The sequence below is a fragment of the Theobroma cacao genome, chromosome 2 (genome assembly GCF_053813885.1).
Source record: "Theobroma cacao isolate CCN51 chromosome 2, ASM5381388v1, whole genome shotgun sequence".
Lineage (NCBI taxonomy): Eukaryota > Viridiplantae > Streptophyta > Magnoliopsida > Malvales > Malvaceae > Theobroma > Theobroma cacao.
Window position 1 is genome coordinate 22,712,525 of NC_142640.1, and position 14,344 is coordinate 22,726,868.

Genomic DNA, 14,344 nt, shown 5'->3' on the forward strand with positions numbered 1-14,344 from the left:
TATTCAATTATAATCAGTTTTAAAAAAAATATAAAAAATTCAACTTAAAATCAATAATGAGATCATTAAACCATTTAAAGCGAGTAATAAGGCTTTTGAAGGCATGAGCGACAATAAATAGACTTTTCTTGTCAGTAGAGGGTTTTAGCTTCATGTTACCCAAGGCAAGCACTCAATTATAATATGTTTTAACAAAAAATATAAAAAAATTCATCTTGGAATCGATAATGAGATTATAAAACCATTTAATGCGAGTAATAAGGCTTTTGAAGGCATGAGTGACAAAAAATGGACTTTTCCTATTAATAGTGGGTTTTAGCTTAACGTTTCCGAGGTAAATATTCAATTATAATCTGTTTTAAATAAATATGTAAAAAAATTCAACTTAAAATCAATAATGAGATTATAAAACAATTTAAAGCGAGTAATAAGGCTTTTGTAGGCATGAGCGACAGTAAATGAACTTTTCATGCCAATAGAGGGTTTTAGCTTCACGTTTCCCAAGGTAAGCATTCAATTATAATCTGTTTTAACAAAAAATATACAAATATTCAACTTGAAATCAATAATGAGATTATAAAACCATTTAAAGCGAGTAATAAGGCTTTTGAAGGCATTAGCGACAATAAATGGACTTTTCCTATTAATAGAGGGTTTTAGCTTAACGTTTCCCATGGTAAACATTTAATCATAATCTGTTTTGACTAAAAATAAAAAAATTCAACTTGAAATCAATAATGAGAATATAAAACCATTGAAAGCGAGTAATAAGGATTTTGAAGGCATGAGTGACTATAAATGCTCTTTTTATGTCAAATGAAGGCTTTTGCCTCACGTTTCTCGAGGTAAATATTCAATTATAATCAATTTTAAAAAAAATATAAATAATTCAACTTAAAATCAATAATGAGATCATGAAACCATTTAAAGCGAGTAATAAGGCTTTTGAAGGCATGAGCGACAATAAATAGACTTTTCTTGTCAGTAGAGGGTTTTAGCTTCATGTTACCCAAGGCAAGCACTCAATTATAATCTGTTTTAACAAAAAATATAAAAAAATTCATCTTGAAATCGATAATGAGATTATAAAACCATTTAATGCGAGTAATAAGGCTTTTGAAGGCATGAGTGACAAAAAATGGACTTTTCCTATTAATAGTGGGTTTTAGCTTAACGTTTCCTGAGGTAAATATTCGATTATAATCTGTTTTAAATAAATATGTAAAAAAATTCAACTTAAAATCAATAATGAGATTATAAAACAATTTAAAGCGAGTAATAAGGCTTTTGTAGGCATGAGCGACAGTAAATGAACTTTTCATGCCAATAGAGGGTTTTAGCTTCACGTTTCCCAAGGTAAGCATTCAATTATAATCTGTTTTAACAAAAAATACACAAATATTCAACTTGAAATCAATATTGAGATTATAAAACCATTTAAAGCGAGTAATAAGGCTTTTGAAGGCATTAGCGACAATAAATGGACTTTTCCTACTAATAGAGGGTTTTAGCTTAACGTTTCCCATGGTAAACATTTAATCATAATCTGTTTTGACTAAAAATAAAAAAATTCAACTTGAAATCAATAATGAGAATATAAAACAATTGAAAGCAAGTAATAAGGATTTTGAAGGCATGAGTGACTATAAATGCTCTTTTTATGTCAAATGAAGGCTTTTGCCCCACGTTTCTCGAGGTAAATATTCAATTATAATCAGTTTTAAAAAAAATATAAAAAATTCAACTTAAAATCAATAATGAGATCATTAAACCATTTAAAGCGAGTAATAAGGCTTTTGAAGGCATGAGCGACAATAAATAGACTTTTCTTGTCAGTAGAGGGTTTTAGCTTCATGTTACCCAAGGCAAGCACTCAATTATAATCTGTTTTAACAAAAAATATAAAAAAATTCATCTTGAAATCGATAATGAGATTATAAAACCATTTAATGCGAGTAATAAGGCTTTTGAAGGCATGAGTGACAAAAAATGGACTTTTCCTATTAATAGTGGGTTTTAGCTTAACGTTTCCCGAGGTAAATATTCAATTATAATCTGTTTTAAATAAATATGTAAAAAAATTCAACTTAAAATCAATAATGAGATTATAAAACAATTTAAAGCGAGTAATAAGGCTTTTGTAGGCATGAGCGACAGTAAATGAACTTTTCATGCCAATAGAGGGTTTTAGCTTCACGTTTCCCAAGGTAAGCATTCAATTATAATCTGTTTTAACAAAAAATATACAAATATTCAACTTGAAATCAATAATGAGATTATAAAACCATTTAAAGCGAGTAATAAGGCTTTTGAAGGCATTAGCGACAATAAATGGACTTTTCCTATTAATAGAGGGTTTTAGCTTAACGTTTCCCATGGTAAACATTTAATCATAATCTGTTTTGACTAAAAATAAAAAAATTCAACTTGAAATCAATAATGAGAATATAAAACCATTGAAAGCGAGTAATAAGGATTTTGAAGGCATGAGTGACTATAAATGCTCTTTTTATGTCAAATGAAGGCTTTTGCCCCACGTTTCTCGAGGTAAATATTCAATTATAATCAGTTTTAAAAAAAATATAAAAAATTCAACTTAAAATCAATAATGAGATCATGAAACCATTTAAAGCGAGTAATAAGGCTTTTGAAGGCATGAGCGATAATAAATGGACTTTTCCCATTAGTAGAGAGTTTTAGCTTAACGTTTCCCGAGGTAAACATTCAATTATAATCTATTTTAAAAAAAATGTAAAAAATTCAACTTAAAATTAATAATGAAATTATGAAACCATCTAAAGCGAGTAATAAGGCTTTCGAAGGCATAAGTGACGATAAATGGACTTTTCTTATCAATAGAGGGTTTTGGCTTCACGTTGCCCAAGGTAAGCATTCAATTATAATCTGTTTTAACAAAAATGTAAAAAAATTCAACTTGAAATCAATAATGAGAATATCAAACCATTTAAAGCGAGTAATAAGGCTTTTAAAGGCCTGAGCGACAATAAATGGACTTTTCCTGTTAATAGAGGGTTTTAGCTGAACGTTTCCTGTGGTAAACATTCAATCATATTCTATTTTAACTAAAAATGTAAAAAAATTCAACTTGAAATCAAAAATGAGAGTATAAAACCATTGAAAGTGAGTAATAAGGATTTTGAAGGCATGAGTGACTATAAATGCTCTTTTTATGTCAAATAAGGGCTTTAGCCACACGTTTCTCGAGGTAAACATTCAATTATAATTAGTTTTAAAAAATTGTAAAAAAATTCAACTCAAAATCAATAATGAGATTAGGAAACCGTTTAAAGCGTGTAATAAGGCTTTTGAAGGCATGAGCGATAATAAATGGACTTTTCCTATTAATAGAGGGTTTTAGCTGAACATTTCCCATGGTAAACATTCAATCATAATCTGTTTTGAATAAAAATAAAAAAATTCAACTTGAAATCAATAATGAGAATTTAAAACCATTGAAAGCGAGTAATAAGGATTTTGAAGGTATAAGTGACTATCAAAGCTCTTTTTATGTCAAATGAAGGGTTTTGCCCCACGTTTCCCGAGGTAAACATTCAATTATAATCAGTTTTAAAAAAAATATAAAAAAATTCAACTTAAAATCAATAATGAGATCATGAAACCAGTTAAAGCGTGTAATAAGGCTTTTGAAGGCATGAGCGATAATAAATGGACTTTTCCTGTTAATAGAGAGTTTTAGCTTAACGTTTCCCGAGGTAAACATTCAATTAGAATTTGTTTCAAAAAAAAAGGTAAAAAAATTCAACTCAAAATTAATAATGAAATTATGAAACCATTTAAAGCGAGTAACAAGGCTTTCGAAGGCATAACTGACGATAAATGGACTTTTTGTATCAATAGAGGGTTTTGGCTTCACGTTTCCCAAGGTAAGCATTCAATTATAATATGTTTTAAATAAAAATGTAAAAAAATTCAACTTAAAATCAATAATGAGATTATAAAACCATTTAAAACGAGTAATAAGGCTTTTGTAGGCATGAGCAACAGTAAATGGACTTTTCTTGTCAATAGAGGGTTTTAGGTTCACGTTTCCCGAGGTAAGCATTCAATTATAATCTGTTTTAACAAAAATTCAAAAAAATTCAGCTTGAAATCAATAATGAGATTATAAAACCATTTAAAGCGAGTAATATGGCTTTTGAAGGCATGAGCGACAATAAATGGACTTTTCCGGTTAATAGAGGGTTCTAGCTTAACGTTTTTCATGGTAAACATTCAATCATAATCTGTTGTGACTAAAAATGAAAAAATTCAACTTGAAATCAATAATGAGAATATAAAACCATTGAAAGCGAGTAATAAGGATTTTGAAGGCATGAGTGACTATAAATGCTCTTTTTATGTCAAATGAAGGCTTTAGCCCCACGTTTCCCGAGGTAAACATTCAATTATAATCAGTTTTAAAAAAAATATAAAAAAATTCAACTTAAAATCAATAATGAGATCATGAAACCATTTAAAGCGAATAATAAGGCTTTTGAAGGCATGAGGGATAATAAATGGACTTTTCCTGTTAATAGAGAGTTTTAGCTTAACGTTTCTTGAGGTAAACATTCAATTATAATCTGTTTTAAAAAAAATGTTAAAAAATTCAACTTAAAATTAATAATGAAATTATGAAACCATTTAAAGCGAGTAATAAGGCTTTTAAAGGCATGAGCGACAATAATTGGACTTTTCCTATTAATAGAGGGTTTTAGCTTAACGTTTCCCGTGGTAAACATTCAATCATAATCTGTTTTAACTAAAAATGTAAAAAAATTCGACTTGAAATCAATAATGAGACTATAAAACCATTGAAAGTGAGTAATAAGACTTTTGAAGGCATGAGCGACAATAAATGGACTTTTTCTATTAATAGAGGGTTTTAGCTTAACGTTTCCCTTGGTAAACATTCAATCATAGTCTGTTTTGACTAAAAATAAAAAAATTCAACTTGAAATCAATAATGAGAATATAAAACCATTGAAAGCGAGTAATAAGGATTTTGAAGGCATGAGTGACTTAAAATCAATAATGAGATCATGAAACCATTTAAAGCGAATAATAAGGCTTTTGAAGGCAAGAGCGATAATAAATGGACTTTTCCTGTTAATAGAGAGTTTTAGCTTAACGTTTCCCGAGGTAAACATTCAATTATAATTTGTTTTAAAAAAAATCTAACAAAATTCAACTTAAAATTAATAATGAAATTATGAAACCATTTAAAGCGAGTAATAAGGCTTTTGAAGGCATGAGCGATAATAAATAGACTTTTCTTGTCAATAGAGGGTTTTAGCTTCATGTTACCCAAGGCAAGCACTCAATTATAATCTGTTTTAACAAAAAATATAAAACAAATTCATCTTGAAATCGATAATGAGATTATAAAACCATTTAATGCGAGTAATAAGGCTTTTGAAGGCATGAGTGACAAAAAATGGACTTTTCCTATTAATAGAGGGTTTTAGCTTAACAATTCCCGAGGTAAACATTCAATTATAATCTGTTTTAAATAAATTTGTAAAAAAATTCAACTTAAAATCAATAATGAGATTATAAAACCATTTAAAGCGAGTAATAAGGCCTTTGTAGGCATGAGCGACGGTAAATGGACTTTTCTTGCCAATAGAGGGTTTTAGCTTCACGTTTCCCAAGGTAAGCATTCAATTATAATCTGTTCTAACAAAAAATATAAAAAAATTCAGCTTGAAATCAATAATGAGAATATAAAACCATTGAAAGCGAGTAATAAGGATTTTGAAGGCATGAGTGACTTAAAATCAATAATGAGATCATTAAACCATTTAAAGCGAATAATAAGGCTTTTGAAGGCATGAGCGATAATAAATGGACTTTTGCTGTTAATAGAGAGTTTTAGCTTAATGTTTCCCGAGGTAAACATTCAATTATAATCTGTTTTAAAAAAAATGTAAAAAAATTCAACTTAAAATTAATAATGAAATTATGAAACCATTTAAAGCGAGTAATAAGGCTTTCGAAGGCATAAGTGACGATAAACGGACTTTTCTTATCAATAGAGGGTTTTGGCTTCACGTTTCCCAAGGTAAGCATTCAATTATAATCTGTTTTAACAAAAATGTAAAAAAATTCAACTTGAAATGAATAATGATAATATCAAACCATTTAAAGCGAGTAATAAGGCTTTTAAAGGCATGAGTGACAATAAATGGACTTTTCCTATTAATAGAGGGTTTTAGCTTAACGTTTCCCGTGGTAAACATTCAATCATATTCTATTTTAACTAAAAATGTAAAAAAATTCAACTTGAAATCAATAATGAGACTATAAAACCATTGAAAGTGAGTAATAAGGATTTTGAAGGCATGAGTGACTATAAATGCTCTTTTTATGTCAAATGAGGGCTTTAGCGCCACGTTTCCCGAGGTAAACATTCAATTATAATTAGTTTTAGAAAAATGTAAAAACATTCAAGTCAAAATCAGTAATGAGATTAGGAAACCATTTAAAGCGTGTAATAAGGCTTTTGAAGGCATGAGCAATAATAAATGGACTTTTCCTATTAATAGATGGTTTTAGCTTAACGTTTTTCGAGGTAAACATTCAATTATAATCTGTTTTAACACAAGATGTAAAAAAATTCCACTTGAAATCAATAATGAGACTATAAAACCATTGAAAGCGAGTAATAAGGATTTTGAAGGCATGAGTGACTATAAATGCTCTTTTTATGACAAATGAAGGCCTTAGCCCCACGATTCCAGAGGTAAACATTCAATTATAATCAGTTTTAAAAAAAATATAAAAAAATTCAACTTAAAATCAATAATGAGATCATGAGACCATTTAAAGCGAGTAATAAGGCTTTTGAAGGCATGAGCGATAATAAATGGACTTTTCCTGTTAATAGAGAGTTTTAGCTTAACGTTTCCCGAGGTAAACATTCAATTATAATCTGTTTTAAAAAAAATGTAAAAAAATTCAACTTAAAATTAATAATGAAATTATGAAACCATTTAAAGCGAGTAATAAGGCTTTTGAAGGCATGTGCGACAATAAATAGACTTTTCTTGTCAATAGAGGGTTTTAGCTTTATGTTACCCAAGGCAAGCACTCAATTATAATCTGTTTTAACAAAAAATATAAAAACATTCATCTTGAAATCGACAATGAGATTATAAAATCATTTAATGCGAGTAATAAGGCTTTTGAAGGCATGAGTGACAAAAAATGGACTTTTCCTATTAATAGAGGGTTTTAGCTTAACGTTTCTCGAGGTAAACGTTCAATTATAATCTGTTTTAAATAAAAATGTAAAAAAATTCAACTTAAAATCAATACAGAGATTATAAAACCATTTAAAGCGAGTAATAAGGCTTTTGTAGGCATGAGCGACAGTAAATGGACTTTTCTTGTCAATAGAGGGTTTTAGCTTCACGTTTCCCAAGGTAAGCATTCAATTATAATCTGTTTTGACAAAAATTCAAAAAAATTCAACTTGAAATCAATAATGAGGTTATAAAACTATTTAAAGCGAGTAATACGACTTTTGAAGGCATGAGTGACAATAAATGGACTTTTCCTGTTAATAGAGGGTTTTAGCTTAACGTTTTCCACGGTAAACATCCAATCATAATCTGTTTTAACTAAAAATAAAAACATTCAACTTGTAATCAATAATGAGACTATAAAACCATTGAAAGTCAGTAATAAGGATTTTGAAGGTATGAGTGACTATAAATGCTCTTTTTATGTCAAATGAGGGCTTTAGCCCCATGTTTCCCGAGTTAAATATTCAATTACAATTAGTTTTTAAAAAATGTAAAAAAATTCAACTCAAAATTAGTAATGAGATTAGGAAACCATTTAAAGCGTGTAATAAGGCTTTTGAAGGCATGAGCGATAATAAATGGACTTTTCCTATTAATAGAGGGTTTTAGCTTAACGTTTCCCAAGGTAAACATTCAATTATAATCTGTTTTAACACAAGATGTAAAAAAATTCCACTTGAAATCAATAATGAGACTATAAAATCATTGAAAGCGAGTAATAAAGATTTTGAAGGCATGAGTGACTATAAATGCTCTTTTTATGTCAAATGAAGGCTTTAGCCCCACGTTTCCCGAGGTAAACATTCAATTATAATCAGTTTTAAAAAAAAATAAAAAAATTCAACTTAAAATCAATAATGAGATCATGAAACCATTTAAAGCGAGTAATAAGGCTTTTGATTGCATAAGTGATAATAAATGGAGTTTTCCTGTTAACAGAGGGTTTTAGCTTAACGTTTTTCGAGGTAAACATTCAATTATAATCTGTTTTTAAAAAAATGTAAAAAAATTCAACTTAAAATCAATAATGAAATTATGAAACAATTTAAAGCGAGTAATAAGGCTTTCGAAGGCATGAGTGACGATAAATGGACTTTCTTATCAATAGAAGGTTTTAGCTTCACGTTTCCCAAGGTAAGCATTCAATTATAATCTGTTTTAAAAAAAAATATAAAAAAATTCAACTTCAAATCAATAATGAGATTATAAAACCATTTAAAGCGAGTAATAAAGCTTTATAAGGCACGAGCGACAATAAATGGACTTTTCCTGTTAATAGAGGGTTTTAGCTTAATGTTTCCCATGGTAAACATTCAATCATAATCTGTTTTGACTAAAAATAAAAAAATTCAACTTGAAATCAATAATGAGACTATAAAATCATTGAAAGCGAGTAATAAGGATTTTGAAGGCATGAGTGACTATAAATGCTCTTTTTATGTCAAATGAAGGCTTTAGCACCACGATTCCAGAGGTAAACATTCAATTATAATCAGTTTTAAAAAAAATATAAAAAAATTCAACTTAAAATCAATAATGAGATCATGAGACCATTTAAAGCGAGTAATAAGGCTTTTGAAGTCATGAGCGATAATAAATGGACTTTTCCTGTTAATAGAGAGTTTTAGCTTAATGTTTCCCGAGGTAAACATTCAATTATAATCTGTTTTAAAAAAAATGTAAAAAAATTCAACTTAAAATTAATAATGAAATTATGAAACCATTTAAACCGAGTAATAAGGCTTTCGAAGGCATAAGTGACGATAAACGGACTTTTCTTATCAATAGAGGGTTTTGGCTTCACGTTTCCCAAGGTAAGCATTCAATTATAATCTGTTTTAACAAAAATGTAAAAAAATTCAACTTGAAATGAATAATGATAATATCAAACCATTTAAAGCGAGTAATAAGGCTTTTAAAGGCATGAGTGACAATAAATGGACTTTTCCTATTAATAGAGGGTTTTAGCTTAACGTTTCCCGTGGTAAACATTCAATCATATTCTATTTTAACTAAAAATGTAAAAAAATTCAACTTGAAATCAATAATGAGACTATAAAACCATTGAAAGTGAGTAATAAGGATTTTGAAGGCATGAGTGACTATAAATGCTCTTTTTATGTCAAATGAGGGCTTTAGCGCCACGTTTCCCGAGGTAAACATTCAATTATAATTAGTTTTAGAAAAATGTAAAAACATTCAAGTCAAAATCAGTAATGAGATTAGGAAACCATTTAAAGCGTGTAATAAGGCTTTTGAAGGCATGAGCAATAATAAATGGACTTTTCGTATTAATAGATGGTTTTAGCTTAACGTTTTCCGAGGTAAACATTCAATTATAATCTGTTTTAACACAAGATGTAAAAAAATTCCACTTGAAATCAATAATGAGACTATAAAACCATTGAAAGCGAGTAATAAGGATTTTGAAGGCATGAGTGACTATAAATGCTCTTTTTATGACAAATGAAGGCCTTAGCCCCACGATTCCAGAGGTAAACATTCAATTATAATCAGTTTTAAAAAAAATATAAAAAAATTCAACTTAAAATCAATAATGAGATCATGAGACCATTTAAAGCGAGTAATAAGGCTTTTGAAGGCATGAGCGATAATAAATGGACTTTTCCTGTTAATAGAGAGTTTTAGCTTAACGTTTCCCGAGGTAAACATTCAATTATAATCTGTTTTAAAAAAAATGTAAAAAAATTCAACTTAAAATTAATAATGAAATTATGAAACCATTTAAAGCGAGTAATAAGGCTTTTGAAGGCATGTGCGACAATAAATAGACTTTTCTTGTCAATAGAGGGTTTTAGCTTTATGTTACCCAAGGCAAGCACTCAATTATAATCTGTTTTAACAAAAAATATAAAAACATTCATCTTGAAATCGACAATGAGATTATAAAATCATTTAATGCGAGTAATAAGGCTTTTGAAGGCATGAGTGACAAAAAATGGACTTTTCCTATTAATAGAGGGTTTTAGCTTAACGTTTCTCGAGGTAAACGTTCAATTATAATCTGTTTTAAATAAAAATGTAAAAAAATTCAACTTAAAATCAATACAGAGATTATAAAACCATTTAAAGCGAGTAATAAGGCTTTTGTAGGCATGAGCGACAGTAAATGGACTTTTCTTGTCAATAGAGGGTTTTAGCTTCACGTTTCCCAAGGTAAGCATTCAATTATAATCTGTTTTGACAAAAATTCAAAAAAATTCAACTTGAAATCAATAATGAGGTTATAAAACTATTTAAAGCGAGTAATACGACTTTTGAAGGCATGAGTGACAATAAATGGACTTTTCCTGTTAATAGAGGGTTTTAGCTTAACGTTTTCCACGGTAAACATCCAATCATAATCTGTTTTAACTAAAAATAAAAACATTCAACTTGTAATCAATAATGAGACTATAAAACCATTGAAAGTCAGTAATAAGGATTTTGAAGGTATGAGTGACTATAAATGCTCTTTTTATGTCAAATGAGGGCTTTAGCCCCATGTTTCCCGAGTTAAATATTCAATTACAATTAGTTTTTAAAAAATGTAAAAAAATTCAACTCAAAATTAGTAATGAGATTAGGAAACCATTTAAAGCGTGTAATAAGGCTTTTGAAGGCATGAGCGATAATAAATGGACTTTTCCTATTAATAGAGGGTTTTAGCTTAACGTTTCCCAAGGTAAACATTCAATTATAATCTGTTTTAACACAAGATGTAAAAAAATTCCACTTGAAATCAATAATGAGACTATAAAATCATTGAAAGCGAGTAATAAAGATTTTGAAGGCATGAGTGACTATAAATGCTCTTTTTATGTCAAATGAAGGCTTTAGCCCCACGTTTCCCGAGGTAAACATTCAATTATAATCAGTTTTAAAAAAAAATAAAAAAATTCAACTTAAAATCAATAATGAGATCATGAAACCATTTAAAGCGAGTAATAAGGCTTTTGATTGCATAAGTGATAATAAATGGAGTTTTCCTGTTAACAGAGGGTTTTAGCTTAACGTTTTTCGAGGTAAACATTCAATTATAATCTGTTTTTAAAAAAATGTAAAAAAATTCAACTTAAAATCAATAATGAAATTATGAAACAATTTAAAGCGAGTAATAAGGCTTTCGAAGGCATGAGTGACGATAAATGGACTTTCTTATCAATAGAAGGTTTTAGCTTCACGTTTCCCAAGGTAAGCATTCAATTATAATCTGTTTTAAAAAAAAATATAAAAAAATTCAACTTCAAATCAATAATGAGATTATAAAACCATTTAAAGCGAGTAATAAAGCTTTATAAGGCACGAGCGACAATAAATGGACTTTTCCTGTTAATAGAGGGTTTTAGCTTAATGTTTCCCATGGTAAACATTCAATCATAATCTGTTTTGACTAAAAATAAAAAAATTCAACTTGAAATCAATAATGAGACTATAAAATCATTGAAAGCGAGTAATAAGGATTTTGAAGGCATGAGTGACTATAAATGCTCTTTTTATGTCAAATGAAGGCTTTAGCACCACGATTCCAGAGGTAAACATTCAATTATAATCAGTTTTAAAAAAAATATAAAAAAATTCAACTTAAAATCAATAATGAGATCATGAGACCATTTAAAGCGAGTAATAAGGCTTTTGAAGTCATGAGCGATAATAAATGGACTTTTCCTGTTAATAGAGAGTTTTAGCTTAATGTTTCCCGAGGTAAACATTCAATTATAATCTGTTTTAAAAAAAATGTAAAAAAATTCAACTTAAAATTAATAATGAAATTATGAAACCATTTAAACCGAGTAATAAGGCTTTCGAAGGCATAAGTGACGATAAACGGACTTTTCTTATCAATAGAGGGTTTTGGCTTCACGTTTCCCAAGGTAAGCATTCAATTATAATCTGTTTTAACAAAAATGTAAAAAAATTCAACTTGAAATGAATAATGATAATATCAAACCATTTAAAGCGAGTAATAAGGCTTTTAAAGGCATGAGTGACAATAAATGGACTTTTCCTATTAATAGAGGGTTTTAGCTTAACGTTTCCCGTGGTAAACATTCAATCATATTCTATTTTAACTAAAAATGTAAAAAAATTCAACTTGAAATCAATAATGAGACTATAAAACCATTGAAAGTGAGTAATAAGGATTTTGAAGGCATGAGTGACTATAAATGCTCTTTTTATGTCAAATGAGGGCTTTAGCGCCACGTTTCCCGAGGTAAACATTCAATTATAATTAGTTTTAGAAAAATGTAAAAACATTCAAGTCAAAATCAGTAATGAGATTAGGAAACCATTTAAAGCGTGTAATAAGGCTTTTGAAGGCATGAGCAATAATAAATGGACTTTTCCTATTAATAGATGGTTTTAGCTTAACGTTTTCCGAGGTAAACATTCAATTATAATCTGTTTTAACACAAGATGTAAAAAAATTCCACTTGAAATCAATAATGAGACTATAAAACCATTGAAAGCGAGTAATAAGGATTTTGAAGGCATGAGTGACTATAAATGCTCTTTTTATGACAAATGAAGGCCTTAGCCCCACGATTCCAGAGGTAAACATTCAATTATAATCAGTTTTAAAAAAAATATAAAAAAATTCAACTTAAAATCAATAATGAGATCATGAGACCATTTAAAGCGAGTAATAAGGCTTTTGAAGGCATGAGCGATAATAAATGGACTTTTCCTGTTAATAGAGAGTTTTAGCTTAACGTTTCCCGAGGTAAACATTCAATTATAATCTGTTTTAAAAAAAATGTAAAAAAATTCAACTTAAAATTAATAATGAAATTATGAAACCATTTAAAGCGAGTAATAAGGCTTTTGAAGGCATGTGCGACAATAAATAGACTTTTCTTGTCAATAGAGGGTTTTAGCTTTATGTTACCCAAGGCAAGCACTCAATTATAATCTGTTTTAACAAAAAATATAAAAACATTCATCTTGAAATCGACAATGAGATTATAAAATCATTTAATGCGAGTAATAAGGCTTTTGAAGGCATGAGTGACAAAAAATGGACTTTTCCTATTAATAGAGGGTTTTAGCTTAACGTTTCTCGAGGTAAACATTCAATTATAATCTGTTTTAAATAAAAATGTAAAAAAATTCAACTTAAAATCAATACAGAGATTATAAAACCATTTAAAGCGAGTAATAAGGCTTTTGTAGGCATGAGCGACAGTAAATGGACTTTTCTTGTCAATAGAGGGTTTTAGCTTCACGTTTCCCAAGGTAAGCATTCAATTATAATCTGTTTTGACAAAAATTCAAAAAAATTCAACTTGAAATCAATAATGAGGTTATAAAACTATTTAAAGCGAGTAATACGACTTTTGAAGGCATGAGTGACAATAAATGGACTTTTCCTGTTAATAGAGGGTTTTAGCTTAACGTTTTCCACGGTAAACATCCAATCATAATCTGTTTTAACTAAAAATAAAAACATTCAACTTGTAATCAATAATGAGACTATAAAACCATTGAAAGTCAGTAATAAGGATTTTGAAGGTATGAGTGACTATAAATGCTCTTTTTATGTCAAATGAGGGCTTTAGCCCCATGTTTCCCGAGTTAAATATTCAATTACAATTAGTTTTTAAAAAATGTAAAAAAATTCAACTCAAAATTAGTAATGAGATTAGGAAACCATTTAAAGCGTGTAATAAGGCTTTTGAAGGCATGAGCGATAATAAATGGACTTTTCCTATTAATAGAGGGTTTTAGCTTAACGTTTCCCAAGGTAAACATTCAATTATAATCTGTTTTAACACAAGATGTAAAAAAATTCCACTTGAAATCAATAATGAGACTATAAAATCATTGAAAGCGAGTAATAAAGATTTTGAAGGCATGAGTGACTATAAATGCTCTTTTTATGTCAAATGAAGGCTTTAGCCCCACGTTTCCCGAGGTAAACATTCAATTATAATCAGTTTTAAAAAAAAATAAAAAAATTCAACTTAAAATCAATAATGAGATCATGAAACCATTTAAAGCGAGTAATAAGG